Source organism: Perca flavescens, chromosome 5 (genome assembly GCF_004354835.1).
Source record: "Perca flavescens isolate YP-PL-M2 chromosome 5, PFLA_1.0, whole genome shotgun sequence".
NCBI lineage: Eukaryota > Metazoa > Chordata > Actinopteri > Perciformes > Percidae > Perca > Perca flavescens.
In genome coordinates, this window is record NC_041335.1 from 3,617,509 (window position 1) to 3,638,940 (window position 21,432).

The following is a 21,432-nucleotide window of genomic DNA, read 5'->3' on the forward strand; positions in this document are numbered from 1 at the left end:
TCTTTGGCCTCGAGTTTCACGGCAGTACTGTGGAGGTAACAGTACTATGGAGGTAACAGTACTGTGGAGGTAACAGTACTGTGGAGGTAACAGTACTGTGGAGGTAACAGTACCGCGGTGTACGTTCACCCTGGTCTTAGTGGAGCCTGTTTGCGTTGGTCTGCATTGCCGCACTTGGCATAGTGATCCTGGTATGGGTGTGTTATGAATATTCCACCTGATTATCTGAAGAGGCTCTTGACAAGAAGCACAGAATGACAATCAGGATTATAATACTCATATTTCAAAGGACAAATCTGGCGCAGATTGAACCTAGGGGTTAATAACATGTGTACAGAGCTCTGGGATATGTTTTCATGCTAATCGAATGTGACCAGCTTTAGCGCAAAAGCAAAGGGAAAACAGTTCGACCAGTCGAACGCCGTAGTTAGTCACCCATATATTTTAATAAACAGATATAATTCATGTATTTCCATGTAATTACATTTCACAAACCTAATTCCTATCGACCCATCGGGAAACCACAGACCATGGGAGATTTCAAGTGACAGTTCAGCTCACGTTGCACGGCGATCGTCGTTCGACTGGTCGTGACTGCTTTCCCAAGACGGCGCCCGCATGTATACGTGAACGGTACTGTCTTTATAAACTATCTTTTTAATAAACTGTCTTTTTAATAAAAAGTTCTCAATGCTTCAGTTTACATGTAGGGACCCTCATTATGCTACCGTGGAAGTGTGGTGCTATTCTGAGCGTTGTTAGTGGTATAGAAACAGCGATTTATTTTTAGCGTCCACTTTGTCGCTCTTGTTTCTCCTGTTATAATAACTACGACAATAAACGGAAATATTGCTCGTAATAATGCACAGATGACCTATAGGGCTAGTATTTTTAGGGAGGACAGTCTGTTCATTTTAGGATTTGAAATCAAGGTTTCACTGGTTTTAAGAAATATATATATAACTCACTGTAGAGTATAGCTAGAATGAATGTTACCATATGATATAATAATAAAAACTAAGATAAAGTAGGACTGCAACTGTTGATTATTTCATTGACAATTTCCCAGAGCCTGTCGTGAAGTCTTCAAAGGCCGACCAAAAGACCAAAACCTATAAATATCAATTTATGTGGTGGTGATGGCGCAGTGGATATGATGCATGCCTTTGGTGTGGTAGCCCCGGGTTCAGTTCCCACTGCGCTACATCAAACAATGTGTCCTTGAGCAAGACGCTTAACCCCTAGTTGTTCCAGAGGCGTGCGACCTCTGACATATAGCAATTGTAAGTCACTTTGGATAAAAGCGTCAGCTAAATGACATGTAATGTAATATATTAGTACGGTAGTAGAAAAGTAAATAAATCCTCACGTTGGACAGAAAGTTTAAGTGTGATTGTATCTTATTTAGTTGTGAATATTGAGTGGTATATAATAATATTTGAGTTTTTAGGAGCGCTCGGATATACAGTCAGTGTTCCCCATCAGGAGCTGTTGTTACACATTTGTTTGGCTAATGGATCTCAGTGGTTTTGTTAAACTGTGAAGATGTTCACGTAAGTAGCTGATTTAGCTGGCCTAATATTTTTTATTTAAAGTGGTGATAGAATGATTATATACACTGTTCCTTATGGTCTCCTAATGGGGTATGTAACATTGGTTGGGCTGAAAATGGCCTGGTTGATATTTTATTGGCCCTTATGCATCCCTGTGTTTTGGCCCTATTTGTAACAAGAGCTTTTCTTCCAAATATGGTATGCTCGTGAATATTTAGATGAGCTGTGCGCTGATTGGTTGAGCGAATTGCCATACGCAGACATTAGAGATGCTCGCTGATTGGTTGAGCAAATCCCCAATACACACACATTAGAGAAGCGACAGAATCTCATATTGCAGACACTGCAATGTTTCATTACCAAATTCACTTCTGAGACGTTTTTATGTGAGAAATCAACTATATAAAGCTCAAATATGGGCCGTTTTACGAAAATTGATGGCTAATTGCAAATATGGTAAGACGTATGGTAAGTGTCGGACTTCAGCGGTGGTGCTGCTGCCTCGCCGCCCGGCCTGCCTTCCTTCACAGACCCCGGCCTGCTGTCAGCTCCGTTAGGCTGGTAGCCCTGACAGAGCTCCAGGGCTACAAATCACGGATAGTTAGCTTCATTTTTGGTCGTAATTCGAGTATATTTACAGTTTGAATTTCATCACGCCACTTATACAACATCTAACTAAATGTCTTATAAAGCTAACAACGGTGTCCGATTTCAAGTTAATGAATATTTGTGAGCTGTAAGGGTTTCGTTAGCTGCGACTGTCCCTACAATCCTATGTGTACAAGATTGCGGCTAGTTAGCTTCATTTTTGGTCGTAATTCGAGTATATTTACAGTTTGAACTTCATCACGCCACTTATACAACATCTAACTAAATGTTTTATAAAGCTAACAACGGTGTCCGATTTCAAGTTAATGAATATTTGTGAGCTGTAAGGGTTTCATTAGCTGCGACTGTCCCTACAATCCTAGCTATGTGTACAAGATTGCGGATAGTTAGCTTCATTTTTGGTCGTAATTCGAGTATATTTACAGTTTGAATTTCATCACGCCAGTTATACCACATCTAACTAAATGTCTTATAAAGCTAACAACGGTGTCCGATTTCAAGTTAATGAATTTTTGTGAATTCTAAGAGGCTAGCTAGCTCCATCCAGCCGCAGGCTCTATCAATGAGACTCGCGGACAAGAGGCGTGTATTTCCCCGATCGTTTGTTTAAATAACTCAACACATTATAATTACACACATTAAAAGATTAACTGAAACCTTTGGTAAGAGATTGCTGGTGTAACAAGCTCGCTGACCGCACTCTCATTCAAATACACCGGGCATTAAGCTAGCAGGAAGAGGGGAGTTTCAGGCCCTGGAGCTCTGTCAGAGCAGGGGAATTTAGTTGTCTATTGCCCCAAGAGACGGTGACTTTGCGCGGGTATGGAGTGCTGTGGGCTGCCAGTCGTGACGGAGCTCCAAGTACCTCATAGCAGGCTGGGGTGTGTGAAGGAACGCAGGCCGTGCGGCAAGGCAGCAACACAGGCAGCACCGGCGCTGAACTCCGACACACAGTCGGACAAAATTTGCAAGTATTTGCAAGTATTTTTCCGACTATAAGTCGCTCCGGAGTATAAGTTGCATCAGTCAAAAAATGCGTCATGAAGAGGAAAAAAAACATATATAAGTTGCACCGGACTATAAGTCGCATTTATTTAGAATATAAATAAAAGAGTTATTCAACTACACAATAGCACACAGAACAATACGCTGAATACGGTAGGTGTCCGGTATGTTAACGTAACACATTAACAGTTATTGAACTATACAATAGCACACAGAACAACTAGCTACCAGGGCGTGGAGCATGGAGGTATTAAAAGGCGTGGAGACGTAACTGCACCGTTGACGAGCCCCTCCCGACTCCTTCCTCCTCCTCTGGCCGTCTTGCTTTCAGCCCGCGATTAGCCGATTAGCTTTCTTTGTTTTCTTCATTGCAGTAAGAGTCACTTTTTCGCCAGTCTCCCTCATAAGTTTCTCCCTCATTTCAAACTCTCTTTCTGCTGCTCGATTACCGTTTTCGGCTGCGTATTTTACTACCTGCAGTTTTTTTATCTCTTTTCTTTCTAAGTTGTCTTTAGGAGGAGCGTTCTAGTTGTCACAAGCCTAGATCGCCCTCTCGCGGCTGTAGACGGTAATGTTTTCAGTATGAATTAACATGTAAAAACATGTTAAATTATATATATTTTGATATATAAGTCGCACCTGACTATAAGTCGCAGGACCAGCCAAAGTAGGAAAAAAAGTGCGACTTATAGTCCGGAAAATACAGTAGCCATCCATTTTCGTAAAGTGGACCATATTTGAGCTTTACATAGTTGATTTCTCGCATAAAAAAGTTTCAGAAGGGAAGTTTGTAATGGAATAGCAGAGATCTGCGTGACTTAGCTAGATTCAGAAGACTACCTGATCTCAGGTCAGTTGTGTAGCCTATGTAAATGTTGAGGCGTGACCGTTCTCTTAATACACCCATGGGCTGACAAAGGTTCCGGTTTTTGGGAAGTTGACGTCAACTTCCAGCTTTGTTGAGATTCACCCGTTTTCAGCGGCAGTTTCAAAATATGAGATTTTCATAGTAAAGGGGTGTCAGTGGGACTTTGAGCTTCTATGTATGTCCTATTTACCCACCGAACTGTCGTTATTCAACTATGACTTCTATCACCCCTTTAACCCCACCTTTTCAGTCCTATTACTGCCACCTTTGCACATATTGCTGCTGGTCTTTCCCCCCAGCCCTTATACTTTGGACCACACCATGAAACTAGAGGACCAAGTCTTTCTGTCTGTCTCTCCAGTAACCCCGTCCTTTAACAGCTGCAGCTTTTACTGTACCCATTCACAAAATGATGTAGTCAGCAGCACAATGTGCGTTTGTGTGTGAGCATGTGTGACGGTGACCTAATTGCAGGGAGCTGGGGCTGGCCGTTTCCTGTGTTTATTTTCTTGTCATTAGCAGTGCACAGAGGGGAAAGGCAGGTCCTACTCTTGGTCATTTGGACACTCAGTTGACCGGGCCTTTCCATCTCACTGGAGACAAGGTTAGAGGAAGCAAACTAAACCCCTCTTTACTGGAATTAGAAAAACAGGGTAATAGGCTAATAAAATATTAGCCACGCTCCTCTGTTAATTTACTTATTGCTTTTAGCTGATGCCAAATACCAGACGGGAGTGTGTTGGAGTTATCCCACAATATAAATGTTTTTAAATCCTTCAGTGTGTTATAATAAGAATGTAAAGGCATTGTATATGTGTAAGGTGTACTGTAAATCTGAAATAAAGTTTATAGTCAATTAAAGTGCTATTAAGCATTAACCACGTGACCTTATTACCACGTTTGCCATAAGAACTCTTGACAGCGATTGACAAACTTAAAGATTGGCAGCATTTCATTCGTACAACGTAAAAATATGACCTTGTTTTACACAACATTTCCATGAATCATGGATGTGTTGATGACATAAAAGAGGAAATATTAGAGGACTTAAGGAGATGTTGAACTGCATGTGCCAATGCCACTTGACCCAAACGCCCCAGCAGCAGCAGCAGCAGCACGGGAGAGGAGAGACAGAAGAGCTGCATCGTCTATAGTGAGGTCATCTCGGTCTAATGTTAGACTACATTGCAAAAATATCACCATGCATTCATAACCTCTTGATTCAGTGAGAGTGAGCCCAAACATCGGAAAGTATGTTTTTGTGACATTTCTTTATTTACATTTTGTCAAAAAGAGAAATCAGTAGCAAACGTCGGTCTCGTCGGCTGTGAACCGCTCCTGGCGTGCGCCCATGGATGTATTAAGAGCGTGCGCCTAGCAAATCCGCCATCATAATAGCAATCCGCCATGGAACAAGCACGCCTGCTTTTAAAGGGAGATAACGCTCTGATTGGTTTATTGCACGTTACGCCCAAACCACACCCATGAGTAATGTAGCTACTTCAGACCAACCCATTTTAGATTTGCGTTGCGAGATCTTGCGTTTCAGATCGTTAAAATAGGGCCCAATATGTGTTATGCTCTAATTGGCCTTGGAAGAAACACTCAAATGCTACTTTCGGTATACGCTAGTTAGATTGACATGCTAATGATCGCAGGTTACATTAGAGCAGATTGATTTAAATAGATCAAACAAATAGAAAAAACTTGCTCTTGCGTTTTTTGGATAATGAAAGGCAAAGAAAAAAATAAAACACGTATTATAGGCAGTGTCTCTCTTACTACAGCCACATGCACACCACATCTGAATAAGGGGAAATCCAAAAGCTTGACAGGCTTGCTGTGCCTATACAGTTGCTGAGCAAAGATTGAAAAATTCCTGTGTGTGTGTGGGGGCGGGATTGATTTAGCTAAAGTTCAATTGCTGGGATCGCTACAGCAAACTCGCGCTCAGATGACAAAGCACGTTGTAAACAACCCCACCATGGCCAATGATGGCCAAAATCAAGAAAATACAGCCCAAGCAGAAACACAAATTACTACAGGAAGCAACTTTAAATTAGGAGAAGCCTGCTCGAATGCTTCCATGTTAGCAGGAATAAATGAAAACTATCGACTGGCACCAAGATCATCTGCAAATGATACACAAAGAGGACTCTCTGTGGACAGGACTAGAATTATCAGACTACAAGTGTGCTGAAAATTGCTGGATAATTGGGGCCCTCTCAGGTTGAAGGGGGGAAGTCATTGACATGGTTGAATAACAATTGAAGGGCTTTTCCACTGAAAATACAATTTTCTTTCTGGGTTAGTTGGTGCCTGTTAAGTGGCATGAATGAATACTGAAAACGAGGGCTTGTAATAAATGTGCTTACAGGCATGATAAGCATCATAATTTAGTTTGGTGGTTGTTTTTACTGTACAAACATAAGCCTATGTTTCCTGTAGTTGCAGGCTAAATATTACATTACATTACATGTCATTTAGCTGATGCTTTTATCCAAAGCGACTTACAATTGCTCTATATGTCAGAGGTTAAGTGTCTTGCCCAGGGACACATTGGTTGATGTAACACAGTGGGAATTGAACCCAGGAATTGAACCCCCCCCCCAAAGGCATGTGTCATATCCACTGCGCCATCACCACCCCCGAGCAAAATACTTTTGAGAAGTTTATGATTAAGTGTAAGATATTGCTAAAATCACTAATCGAACATGGCAGACAGTGTCAACCAGCACAACGCCCTGGAGGAAAATATGCATCAAGCTTTGGTTTTTTAAATTATTTGACATGCATGCAACTGCTGCATTTTGATCAAGTATTTCTGAGCAGTGTGCATTTCCAGTGGGACTGAAATCTGATTTGGACTCACTCAACATTACATGGGCACACCAGGTGCCGGTGGCACCAGCTCTTCTGAGATGTATGAATAACTATATTAAAAACATATTACACAACACAACTACTTCTTATGCAAAGATGTGTTACTACTAAATATATACACAGTAACTGTCAGGTGTAACTGTCGCTTAGCTAGCTGAACCAACTGACAAAACTAATTTTAGCTTGTTAATACATGACCTGTTAACATTACATTAAAATGGCCAACGCTGTTTAGTGATAATGTAAACTGGGAAGATAATAATAATAATAATAATAAATTGAATTTATATAGCGCTTTTCATGGACTCAAAGTCGCTTTACAGGGCAGGGTAGATTAAAAACATAACAAAACAAGTAGAACAAAACAAAACAAAACAAGTAGAACAAAACAAGATTCAGATGAAAAATGGAGGGGGGGCAGGGGGGCTATGGGTAGGCAGAGTTGAAGAGATGGGTCTTGAGGCGGGACTGGAAGATGGTGAGGGACTCAGAGGTGCGGATCTCTTGGGGGAGGGAGTTCCAGAGCCTGGGAGCTGCTCTGGAGAATGCTCTGTCCCCAAAACTGCGGAGTTTGGACTTTTGGATGGAGAGGAGACCGGCTGAGGTGGATCTGAGGGACCGTGAGGGTTGGTAGGGGGAGAGGGAGGTCAGTAAGGTATGAGGGGGCCAGATGGTGGAGAGCTTTGTAGGTGAGGACCAGGATTTTGTAGGTGATCCGTTGGGAGATAGGAAGCCAGTGGAGTTGTTTTAGGACTGGAGTGATGTGGTGCCAGGATTTGGAGCGGGTAATGAGGCGGGCGGCTGAGTTCTGGACCAGTTGGAGTCGGTTGATGTTGGTAGAGCTGATGCCGAGGAGAAGTGAGTTGCAGTAGTCCAGTCGGGAGGAGATGAAGGCGTGAATGAGTCTTTCAGCAGCGGGGGTGTGAGAGAGGGTCTGATTTTGGCGATGTTGCGGAGGTGAAAGAAGGAGGCTTTAATGACTTGACGGATGTGAGGCTCAAGGGAGAGGGTGGAATCAAAGATAACGCCAAGGTTGCGGGCCTGGGGAGATGGGGAGACAATGGTGCCGTCGATGGTGAGAGTGGGGTTATTGGTTTTGCTAAGTGTGGATTTGGAGCCGATCAGAAGGAATTCTGTTTTGTCGCTGTTGAGTTTGAGGAAGTGGTGTTGCATCCAGGTTTTAATAGCTGACAGACAGGAGTTGATGTGGGAGAGGGAGGATTGTGGGGGGATTTGGTGCTGAGGTAGATCTGGGTGTCATCAGCATAGCAGTGGAAGTCCAGGTTGAAGTGGCGGAGTATCTGACCAAGAGGGAGGATGTAGATGATGAAGAGGAGGGGGCCGAGTACGGAGCCTTGGGGAACGCCTTGAGTGACTGTGGCTGTGGCAGAGGTGTGGTTGTGGAGAGAGATGAAATGGGATCTGTTGGCTAGGTAGGAGTGGAGCCAGCTGAGTGCAGTACCTTCGATACCGAGGTCTTTGAGTCTGGTGAGCAGGATGTTATGGCTCACGGTATCGAAGGCTGCACTCAGGTCGAGGAGGATGAGGATGTTGAGGGAACCGGTGTCAGCAGAGGTGAGGAGGTCGTTGAGGACTTTGAGGAGAGCGGTTTCTGTGCTGTGGAGGGGGCGAAAACCAGATTGAAGAGGTTCGAATAGGTTATTGGCATGAAGATGGGTTTGTAGTTGTGAGGCGACTATGCGTTCCAGGGTTTTAGACAGAAAGGGGAGGTTGGATATTGGGCGGTAGTTGTTGAGAGAGGAGGGATGCAGGCCAGGTTTTTTAAGGATTGGGGTGACAGCAGCAGTTTTGAAAGCAGAGGGGACAGTTCCAAGGGACAGTGAGGAGTTGAAGAGGTTAGTGAGGTAGGGGCATAGGACCGGGAAGCAGGACTTCAGGAGCGGAGTAGGGAGGGGGTCAAGGGAGCAAGTAGTGGGTTTGGAAGAGCTGATGAGTTTGGAGATTTCAGGAGGAGTGACTGGGTCAAAATGGGAAAGGAGGCAGTGTGGAGGAAGGGTCGGGAGGTCTGTAGGGATGGGGAGAGGAGGGTCCAAGGTAGGTGCTGGAATAGATCCTGGGAGGTCAGATACAGGGGATAGAGATTTGTAAATGAGATTGATTTTGTCAGTGTAAAAGTGGAGGAATGAGTTGCAGAGATCCGGAGTAGAGGTAAGGAGGCTGTTGGTCCGAGGCTTGATGAGGTTGTTCATTGTGGAGAAGAGGGTTCTGGGGTTTTGGCAGGGGTCGGTGAGGATGGTGGAGAGGTAGGCAGATTTGGCAGCAATGAGGGCATCTTTGTAGGCGGTGAGATGGGATTTATAGGCTTCATGATGGACTGTGAGAGATGATTTCTTTGTCAGACGTTCAAGTTGGCGGCCAGTTTGTTTCATTTTCCGGAGTGCAGGTGTGTACCAGGGTGAAGAGGTGTTAAAAGTGACGGTTTTTGTTTTGAGGGGAGCCAGGGTGTTGAGGGAGGTAGACAAGGTGGAGTTGAGGTGGTCTGTGAGGTCATCAGGTGAGGTGAGGGTTGAGTCCAGGTGGAGAGCGGTGGAGAGCAGGTCAGAGAGATGGTGGGGATTGATAGATTTGAGGTTGCGGAAGGTGATTTCTCTGAGGAGGCGGGGCGTGGGGTTGGAGAAGGGATGGTGAACCGTATCAGTTTGTGATCAGAGAGGGGAAAGAGGCATGGATGGAGGTCGAGCACTGGTTGGTTGGTGGAGCAGACCAGGTCGAGGATGTGTCCTTTTTCATGGGTGGGGAATGTGACATGTTGGGTGAGAGAGAAGTTATCCAGTAAAATGTTGAATTCTGATGAGAGCTTGCAGGTGGGGGAGTCCATGTGAATGTTTAAGTCACCAAGTAGCAGCAGATGTGGAGAGAGAGATGAGGCTAGTGTGAGGAGTTCAGTAAAATCAGAGAGGAAGGAGGGATTTGGTTTAGGTGGCCGGTAAATGAGGATGACTGTCATGGAGGAAAGCGCTTTGAAGGCGAGATATTCAAACGATGATACTGAGGGGAGGGTGAGTTCTGTGATCCGGAAGTTCTGATTGAAAATAACAGCAAGGCCACCTCCACGGCGGGAGGGGCGGGGTTTGCCGATGTAGTTGTAGCCAGTGGGGGATGCTTGGTTGAGGGAGAAGAAGTCGTTGGGTTGTTGCCAGGTTTCAGTGAGCAGAAGGAAGTCCAGAGTGTTGTCGAGGATTAGTTCATGGAGGGCAGGGGCTTTATTGTTGAGTGATCGGGTGTTGAGGAGGGCAAAGTTGGCATGGTGAGAGGGTGGTGGGATGGGGGCAGGCTGGAGAGATCTGAGGTTGTCCCGGTTAGCAGTACGTGTGGTCGGTGGGGTGTGGGGGTATTGCAGTTGAGGGGGGACAGTGAGCCGATTAGCAAATGATTGGAGATTATGATTAAGTGTATGTGAAGTCGGGAAAGCACTGTAGTCCGGTCCGGGTTTTCTGTGTAGCCTGACGGTGCGTTCAGCCCTATGTGAACCAGTGGGTGAAGCATTCTGATGACGTGGGACAGGTGCGACAAAAGCGTGCAGGTGACCAGATGGATGGAATGGATTGTCCGTGGTGGAAGAAAACAAACTTGGCGGGGGAGCTTCTGTGGATGTAACGGGTCGACGAGAAGTCCGAGCTGTCTGATGACTGGGATGCAGGATGGAATGGAGTAGTTGAAGAGTTCGACCAGTTGGACAGTTGAATATTTTAACATGACACCGAGCGGAGGGACTGAGAGCTCCGTGATAGCGGTTAGCCGTGGGCTAGGAGCACAGAGGTGGATGAATGAGGTGTGTGCCAGAATGATCCACGGCATGACAGGAGGAGAGGAATGTCTAGTCTTGGTCGCGGCTCGCATCTGTTGGAGGTTGCCTGTGAGAAGGAGGTCAGCAATGGGGTTAGCCGCTGTAGCAGCTAGGATTAGCCGCCACGCGTTTGGTGAACGGGGGCAGCCAGCTAGCGGCTAACCGACGAGGCAAGAGTCCGGTCAAGGAGCCGAGACGGCTTCGGGAACAAGCTGAGAGACTGTCCAGAGGTACAGAGGCTGTCCAGAGGTAGGGGGTACAGCGAACACAAACAAACCCAAAAGAAAAGCAGACGGAGAAGCGGCGAATAACCAGCGCCAGCGTCCTCTCACGTCAAGCTGTGAGAATGTAATGTAACGTGTGTGATTTTTAATTATATTTCATAAAAAGAACACATGTTGCTTAGGTTAACACAGTTTGATATTTCTTACTCAAACTAAACTGCTTGAATACACACACAAAAAAAACATCTATCTGCAAGAAATGATTGTTTCAATTGACAATGTTAACTAACTCAGTGCTTGGACTTGATATGATCCCATCTGTACAACAGTTTTTGTGTAGTCTACCTGCACGTGATTGGCCAATGAACTTTCAATCAGAGCCCTGGTTGGTGAGCTGCGGTAAAAAAAAAAGTATGCATGATTCCTTTATATTTGTAAGTGTAAGTACAGTATAAGCCACTAATCAACCAATCTGCCAACAATGAATATCATCCATCCTACTTTCCTTATTAAATGTTCTGTATTTCACGATAGAAAAGAATATTGGGTCAAGACAAAAGTTGCGATCATTCAAAAAGTTGGATTTCAGCTAAAAAAGTTAATGGCAATTTCATCAGATAAGACCAGCAGGGGAGAGATTGTTTTAACAATCTGTGATGGTTTTAGTGACAGGAGTTGCAATTTATTCCTACTGTATTGGCACAGCATGAGGTAACCAATAAAACACTGCATTTTCCTGGCAGATTTCTTAACAAGGAAAAGGCAATTTTCTAGGCATTTTACTTTAAAATCACGAAAAATATGTTATTTTTTAAATATAATTATTACCCAACCAGTGGAAACTAATCCCAAACTTGACTGGTTCCAGTCTTATTGAACCTGTGCCAGTCCCATCCTGCAGAATGTGGATTTCATCTAACTTAAGAAAAGTCATGTCCCTGTGAATGTTTGTGTGTGTGCGTGTGTGTGTGTGTGTGTGTGTGTGTGTGTGTGTGTTTGCTTGTGTGTGAATGTGACCTTTGTGATTCCACTGGGGACACTAGAACTGGCAGCGCAACCTTTTCCTTGCAACCCTGGAAACAGAAAGACAAAGCAGCGTGCAGGCATCCGTCTCCCATTCCTGTTGATGAGGCTATTAGCGAATATTAATATACCATACTGCACTGTATTGGTTTCCCTGTTTTGCTTCTTTTAACCACAGAATACATACTCCAGATCAGAAATGAGACAGCCCAAGGTTAAGTTTCAGGTCTAGTGGTTGAACTCCATCATCTTTGGATACTGCAGGGCCCAGTGTCATGCTGTAAAGAGTGGAGGCATAAGGGTCATCATAACATTTTCTTTCACTTTCTTCAGCTTCCTTTATTTAACCCTCATCATTTCTTTCCATCATTTCTATCTCCCCTTTTGATCTTATTCCATCTTTACCTTCTTTACTATTGTCTTGTATCCCCGCTGACTTCCCTCCATTTCCTCTTTTTCACCTTTACCCTGAACTCTCCTATCTTTCCTGCCTGTGTACTCTTTATTCACTTCCCCAAAAACTCTGTTCTCAATCTTTTCCCAGCTTTGTCACCATAGACTGTAAAAAATAATAGACACAGCTTCTGGCACAGGTCTGAAAAGTGAAGCAAATTGCAGAAGTACCTGCATTCTATCTAATTTTACAGCAGGGGGCGACTTCACTGGTCAAAGAAGAAGTCCGTTTCTAAGTCTATGGGGGAAATGAGCCTGCTTCTCACATGATTTATTACCTTAATAAACATTTTCATAATGACTCTATGGTTTCAATGGCAAGTTTCAATCTTCTTCAATAGAGCATGATCATTTTGTAAGTCACAGTCACAATGCAGGGGATGCTTTAGGGGCGTGGCTACATGCCGACCTGTCAATCAGAACAGAGGCTTAGCGATGCTAACCATGGCACTGTGCACATTAAAATAGCCATAAACTGGTTTTGGGGTGTTGTCCATGTTTCCAAAGATTGCCACATTTGTGTGTACTGCTGTCCGTGCAGATTAATGGACGTCATCATCCCCAGCTCCAACCTCTCGTCCAAAAATGTGTCAAGTCCGGTTTCAAAAACCAAGATGACAACAGCCAAATTGCCAAATTCAAGGCTTTAAAACGGTAGTCCACAAACCGATGGGTGACGTCACGGATGCTACGTCCACTATTTTTACAGTCTATGTTTGTGACACACAAACTTTGTCCATCCATCTTTCTATCCACTACTTCTTATCAGCCAAATAACTTTCAATCACCCTTTCTATCCTATCTTACGTCTCTATACCTTATGCTTCCATGGCCTACACTCCCCTTATGCGTCACACTTTGGCTTCCTGTCTTTGTCAGTCCAAGCTTCCAGGAATTGATTTGGAGGAAGTGTTGCTTTCCGGACCTGATAACACCTCACCTACTCTCTGCTGTTTCGCTCACAATACAAATCCAGCCAATATGGAATCCTTGAATGCTTTAATACATAGGCTGTACATGCTGCATGCTAAAGGAATAGTTCAACATTTTGGGAAATACACTGATTCACTTTCCTGCAGAGTTACATGGGAAGATTGATGCTACTCGCTTGTCTGTCAATGATGCTACAACCAGCAGCTGCTTAGCTTAGCACAAAGACTGGAAACCAGGGGTGGGGGGAGGGTCAAACAGGGAAAAAAATCCACCTAACAGCACCAGCAACTACAGCTCACTCATTACTATAACATGATCGTGTTTATTTAATCGGCACAGTGGGTTTTTTCACAGGGGTTTATGTTGTATTAGGTTATTATTATGTATTGACCGGGTGCAGTTTTGTCATGTGTGAGGTCACCAGGCATTGGGTGGAGCCATCTAGGAATTCACTGCACCCAGTCAAGAAACAATCCGGCACATGACCCTCGTAACACCGCAATTTACTTGTTGTTTTTTAAATTTGCTAATAAGCGAGCTTGAAGCGTTGGGTATACTTGAGTGCGACGGGCCGCCGTAGATGGCGCGCGCGTTCTACGAGCATTCACAGAGACGTTTATGTTCAACGCATTGTTCATTGCAGTATTCTCCCCAAAACCAGAGGGCGTACAGACAAATAATCCATAAATAAGCAAGAAGTAGTAGAGAAGAAAAGCCCGGAAGTAAAGGGAAGCAGGCTGCCTGGCAACAGTAGTAAACACATCCATGTTAAACACCGACATGTCGCGAAACATTACATTTATCTACTCTAATCGTCGTTTATCTCCAAATCGAAATGACTCTCTGCCTGTAACACTGTTAAGAACACTCTTCCCATGAGGCCGTTTTTTTAGCCTACAAATCCAGACCCAAATCCGAAAGATTAAAGGGGTGATAGAATGCAAAACTGATTTCACCCTGTCATAGTTGAATAACGACAGTTCGGTGGGTAAATAGGACATACATAGAAGCTCAAAGTCCCACTGACACCCCTTTACTATGAAAATCTCATATTTTGAAACTGCCGCTGAAAACGGGCGAATCTCAACAAAGCTGGAAGTTGACGTCAACCTCCCAAAAACCGGAACCTTTGTCAGTCCATGGGTGTATTAAGAGAACGGTCACGCCCCAACATTTACATAGGCTACACAACTGACCTGAGATCAGGTAGTCTTCTGAATCTAGCTAGGTCACGCAGATCTCTGCTATTCCATTACAAAATTCACTTCTGAAACTTTTTTATGCGAGAAATCAACTATGTAAAGCTCAAATATGGGCCACTTTACGAAAAATGGATGGCTAATTGCAAATTTTGTCCGACTGTGTGTCGGAGTTCAGCGCCGGTGCTGCCTGTGTTGCTGCCTCGCCGCACAGCCTGCATTCCTTCACAGACCCCGGCCTGCTATGAGGTACTTGGAGCTCCGTCACGACTGGCAGCCCACAGCACTCCATACCCGCGAAGGTCACCGTCTCTTGGGGCAATAGACAACTAAATGCCCCTGCTCTGACAGAGCTCCAGGGCCTGAAACTCCCCTCATCCTGCTAGCTAAATGCCTGGTGTATGTGAGTGAGAGCGCGGTCAGCGAGCTTGTTACACCAGCAATCTCTTACCACAGGTTTCAGTTAATCTTTTAATGTGTGTAATTATAATGTGTTGAGTTATTTAAACAAACGATCGGGGAAATACATGCCTCTTGTCAGCGAGTCTCATTGATAGAGGCTGCGGCTGGATGGAGCTAGCTAGCCTCCTCTTAGAATTCCTCTGGAATTCACAAAAATTCATTAACTTGAAATCGGACACCGTTGTTAGCTTTAAACTGTAAACATACTCAAATTACCACCAAAAATGAAGCTAACTAGCCGCAATCTCATAGGATTGTAGGGACAAACACAGCTAACGAAACCCTTACAGCTCACAAATATTAATTAACTTGAAATAGGACACCGTTGTTAGCTTTAAAAAACATTTAGTTAGATGTTGTATAAGTGGCGTGACGAAATTCAAACTGTAAATATACTCAAATTACAACCGAAAATGAAGCTAACTAGCAGCAATCTTGTACACATAGGATTGTAGGGACAGTCGCAGCTAACAAAACCCTTACAGCTCACAAATATTCATTAACTTGAAATCGGACACCGTTGTTAGCTTTATAAGACATTTAATTAGATGTTGTGTAAGTGGCGTGACGAAATTCAAACTGTAAATATACTCGAATTACGACCAAAAATGAAGCTAACTATCCGTGATTTGTAGCTACACATAGATAGGATTGAAGGGACAGTCGCAGCTAACGAAACCCTTACAGTTCACAAATATTAATTAACTTGTAATCGGACACCATTGTTAGCTTTATAAAACATTTAGTTAGATGTTGTATAAGTGGCATGACGAAATTCAAACTGTAAATATACTCGAATTACGACAAAAAATGAAGCTAACTAGCAGCAATCTGTACACATAGGATTGAAGGGACAGTCGCAGCTAACGAAACCCTTACAGCTTACAAATATTCATTAACTTCAAATCGGACACCGTTGTTAGCTTTATATGACATTTAGTTAGATGTTGTGTAAGTGGCGTGACGAAATTCAAACTGTAAATATACTCGAATTACTACCAAAAATGAAGCTAACTATCCGTGATTTGTAGCTACACATAGATAGGATTGAAGTGACAGTCGCAGCTAACGAAACACCTAGCTAAACTTCACAAATATTAACTTGAAATCGGACACCGTTGTTAGCTTTATAAGACATTTAGATGTTGTATAGCTAAGTGGCGTGACATTGTGTGTAACATGTGGTAAGAGATTGCTGGTGTAACAAGCGTGCTAACCGCGCTCTCACTCTCACACAACGGGCCATTTAGCTAGCAGGAAGAGGAATATGAGATTCTGTCGCTTCTCTAATGTGTGTGTATTGGGGATTCGCTCAACCAATCAGCGCGCATCTCTAATGTCTGCGTATGGCAATTCGCTCAACCAATCAGCGCGCAGCTCATCTAAATATTCACGAGCATACCATATACCGCTGGCCCGCCTATATCAGATACACCGATGTGATTGGTGCGGCTCGGCTACAATGGCATAGTTAATGAGCATCATTACTGAATGCCAGAGTGACTCGCTGAGCAAATTCAAATTGTGCTCTCGCAAGAACTCTTTCCAGGGTCCCGTTTTTTTTTAGAGGTGCACGACCACGCGCAGCTGGAAACGACAGCCGTGGTGACGTCATCTTATGGCGGGCACACCGCGGCAACCATAAATTAAGCTTTAGAGATGCTCGTAGGCAGATTTTGATTCCAGAGCCAGGCTCGCTGTTTACTCCAAAAACAACTGTATCCTAAATCTTAATGCTAAGTTAGGTTAACCGACAGCTGGCTTCATATTTACTGTACATCGTGAGAGTATTATCAGTCTCCTCATCTTATTCTCTGTAGAAAGCAAATGAGCAAATTTCCCAAAATGTCAGCCCTTTAACTGGTAGGTAAGCTGATATTTCAAACACCTGCCTCTCACACTTAAAATATAGTCTGCATGTAGAATACCAATTTTTATTTATCTTGAATTTGCTACACATTCTCAGTTTTTTTCTGTTTCAATATGCATACATTACCCACATTTTAACCCACGATTACATTTATGACCTGGGAGTTTTTCAAAATGTGAAAGTAATTAATTGTGAAGTAAATTCCATTAAGTGTCTCTCTAAATACTCAAACTGTTTCATCAAAGTGTCATTATTTTGCGAGTAAAGATCTGAAGATGCTTCAGCTAATTAACTTTAATGATGTTCCATAATAAGGTTTAATTGTCATGCCAACAATCACTTTGTCAGAGTAGGTATTGTAGTCTTTGTTCTAACGGCAGAGGGTCTATATTTGGAAAGAAACTGCACACTGAGTGAAAATGTTTGAGCGCGCGCACACACACACACACACACACACACACACACACACACACACACACACACACTGGCCATATGTTTATAAGCTCATCTTCTCTCTCAGCAACTAGATCTTGTAGGACAGTTCGATAGTTCCTGAAAACTGGAATCTGATCTTGCACAATGACTCGCAGGCATGATAGTAATCATCAGTCTAAAGAGCTTAGCTAAGCTGCTTTTAACACATGATCAGCGTCACAGCGAGCTGAGAGAAGCACTACACACCCACTTGCAGCAGTTCATCCAATTCCCAACTCAAACGCTGTATGCTGCCAACTCCTAACAAGCAATACAATCACATATCATTTAGCCCACTCTTTATCTGCAGGGGGAATGAGGTAGGAGCGTGTTACCTCTTTTTTAGTATAATTCAACAAGTCGTCAAACAAGTGGATCTGCCATACTCCTCTAGGGAACAAACAATTGAAATATCACTTAATATGTGAAGAAATAACTTGGTGATAGGGATGAGCGTACCTTTACTTGTGTCTATTATCTGTGTTGTTTTTTTTTCCAGGCCATGTTGCATATCTAAAGAGGATTACAATTTAAACTCACAACAAGGGAAGATTGCCCAGCAGCACAACCCAAATATGAAGACTAATCTGTTTCCCTAGCCTAAACCTTCTGTCAGCCGGATGCAGGTGAAAGGGTCCAATGTGATGTTTTCTCCAAACGCCTTTACTGAGCCAAAACAACAATACCTTTGGGTCACACAGCCCTTTCTTTCTAATGAAAAATAGACGTTCCAAATAAAATATAGATGCCCCTGACATGGTACTACAAGTGTATATTACACACGAGTCTTGATGGAAACCAACACGAAGCAGCCTTTGAATAAAAATAAGATAACTTGTTACACATATAGACTGGAAAAATATGAAATATATTTCCTGTTAAGGCTGAGAGAGCATGGTGCGTGTAGGATTTCTCTCTGAATATACATTGTTTGGTTCAAGGAAATTGTCATTTGAAAAGAAACTAGATCTATGAAGATGTATATTTGCTTCTACTGCTGCTAGCAAAGATGGTTGTTACAGAGCAAGCAAATATTCAGTTAGAATTTCGTTGAATCGGCTACTGTCTTCGTAAGTAGCTACATAGGCCAATGCTAGTCCCTCACCACTTCACACCACAACTCAGTTTCTTGCCGTGGCACATTATCCCTCTTTACCCTTGCCCATTCCCATCCTTTTGGCAACTGACAGGCTAAAACGCTCTCAAGCTCTGGCCCATCAAATTTGTATGAGTATGTATTTTTAACCTCAACAGAAGCTCTGGGGTCCATCTTTGTTTTTGTTGTAACTGACCTTAGTCTGCCCCTTTTTCTTGCATGACATACATGTATTCACATGTTCCCTATACTGCTTTTTAAGCCATTGCTGATTTAATTCACTCTTCTAACATCCTTCTTTTTTTTACGTTGGTCTTACCATGCAACTTGATTTGTATTACATTTTGTGGTGTTGTGTTTGTTATGTACTTTTTTATTAATATAGCCAGCTGTTGTTTATCTATGTATCCCCATCTGCCCTGGTGGTGAAGCACTTTGGGTCTGCTTATGCTGTTTTAAATGTGCTATCTAAAATATATGTAAAAATAAATAAAGATAATTGTAATGTCTCTTTTTTCAGGTTGACATGGTTAAAATATCAGTCCAAATATTTAAAAATTAAAAAACACAATTTTTAATTCACCTTACCAAGAATTAATTCAGTTGGTAAGCCAATCAAAGTGGTCACTTACTGTTTTGGGAAGTCTGTATGTCTGAGGACAGATTTTGTCATGGCAATAGCGTCACAACAATAAGTGTAACAATATCGGCAATATGCAGTCATGAAACTGTACAGGTGTAGTTGAGATCAAAATGATAGCTGAGTTCGGAGATGGTGGTGGGGGGGACAAGTGCCCAGGAAGTAACGGAAGGAAGTAGGAGTTAGCTGCGTTAAGCCAGCTGCTGATGATCGGTAAATGCCCAGTCTATATCTTTGACGTTCCACTTCCGGGATTGCTCGGTTGCTGATGGAAATTCCGCTGGATTTCACTCATTTAGGCCGGATATCGGTTGCTTTGGGCTTCCTTTGTGTTGGCATTTTAAACTCTGGTTGATTTATGAGGACTATGGTTAACCTTTTCTCAGATCTCTGCAGGGGAAATCCAGACAGCTATCTAGCTAGCTTTTTTGTCAAACTTTTAATGTTCCACCAAAACAAGTTCCTTCCCGAAGCTTTATTGCAGCGGCACCGCAGCTTTCCCCAGTGTCTAGCACCGCTCAAGACAAATAAACCAGAGCACGTTTTTCTCCCATCCATGGAGGAAGGTCTGGCAAAGCGAGACTAGTAAATGTCTAAATCATAGGCTGAAATTTGGGGATAGCATAAATAGTTTCTGCAGGTTTTTAAGACCTTTTTAAGACCATTATGATTGAAATTTAAGACCTTTATCACAACATCAACTAAGCCCTAAATTCAGTTTTTCAAGTCAAGTATCGCTAAACTTGCACATCGCCATAGCCGACGGATAAAATCTGTTTAATGTCTGTGGTACAATCTGAAAGAGACTCGCGCCAATAACACAAAAGCTGATTGGCTGCAATATAAGTTGCACGAAATACAGTGAAATTATATTTGGACAAGCGAAAGAAAGAACTACAACACCACGGAATTTAAAAAAATTAGCATTCGAGGTAGCGTTGCATGGACGTAGGAAAATTAAGAGCTGTTTAAAATGATTTAAGACCTAGAACACAATACTTTTTGTTTGAATTTTAGACTTTTTAAGGCCTAACATTTTGATTTTGAAATGTTAGACCCCGCGGAAACCCTGACGAACCTCCCCAGTGAAGGCCCCGGCCCGGAGGGGAAAACCATGACACCACGTGACACTGAAGTACCACAAGTACTGATTTTGCAGTTTCAGTGTGGTGTTATCAAAAGCAGGCCTTGGCACAGTACAACAGCAGGGGAAGTGCCATGACCTTGGCACGGTGAGAGTAGACTGGTATCTTAAGTGGGATATCCTGGGTCAAATGTCACCCAGCGCGGGCAGGATATCCTTCCCTCCTCTCTTACTGTTCCACCCTCCCTCACAGTCGTCTACTTAAACAAGACGTCTAATCCTCTTTTCAGTGTTTAAATCCTGGCTGTGGGCTGAAATAATTTCAATTCTTTCCACTATTGTCTCATGTGGCACGTAACAAGATGAGGCACATTGCTCCGCTTGTTTCAAGATAAAGCAGCAAGACGACAGTTGAATTGAACAAGTGAAAAGGTCTCAGCCCAGCGGCACATATTTTCAAACCATTTCACAAAAATCCAATTGTATGACTTCTACATTAAATAACTTGAGATGTGAGATGGATACTTTTTTATTCCCAGACCCATCTGGATGATGGGGCCTAAGCCTTGAAAACTGGAAAGTGCTGACAAAGTGTTGCGTGTGTGTGTGTGGGCAGCAGTGTGTGCTTTCATATCAGTATGCAATACTTGCAATTTCTTCTTTTTTTTCCCACCTCTTCATCAAGAAATCGTCCAGATCTCTGTGATCCAGGCTATGTGCTGGCCGTAGTCATGGACAGAGACAGGGGCGGAGCCAGAGGTTGTAAACATCCGGGGCAGGTTTTTTCCCCATTTACGGCAGTTATTTCCACTATTTTTCAAGACATTTGATAATATAAATGTGTACATCATCTGGGAAAAACATAATAGTTGCCAAAGAAATACTGCACGAGATTATCATAAAGTGGGGTTATCTGTAAATGGGACACTTTTGGGTACCCATAGAACCCATTTGTATTCAGATATAATGGGGTGGGAGGTCAGGGGGCCCCTTTAACTGCCAGTTTTTCCAACATTTTACCTAACTTTGGAGCATTATTTCCGCCTGTTCCCAATGAGCTAGCACAACATTGAACCAATGGATTCCTTTAGATTGTCTAGTGTTATATGATACCAATATATTTATTTCCGTTCTTGCGGAGCCCACTACAGCCTCTGAAAGACAGTAAGGTTAGCCTAAATGTTTTGGGTTTTTTGAGAAAACATTTGGGGCTAGGCCCCTCGAAGCTACCCACCTCTTGCTCCGCCC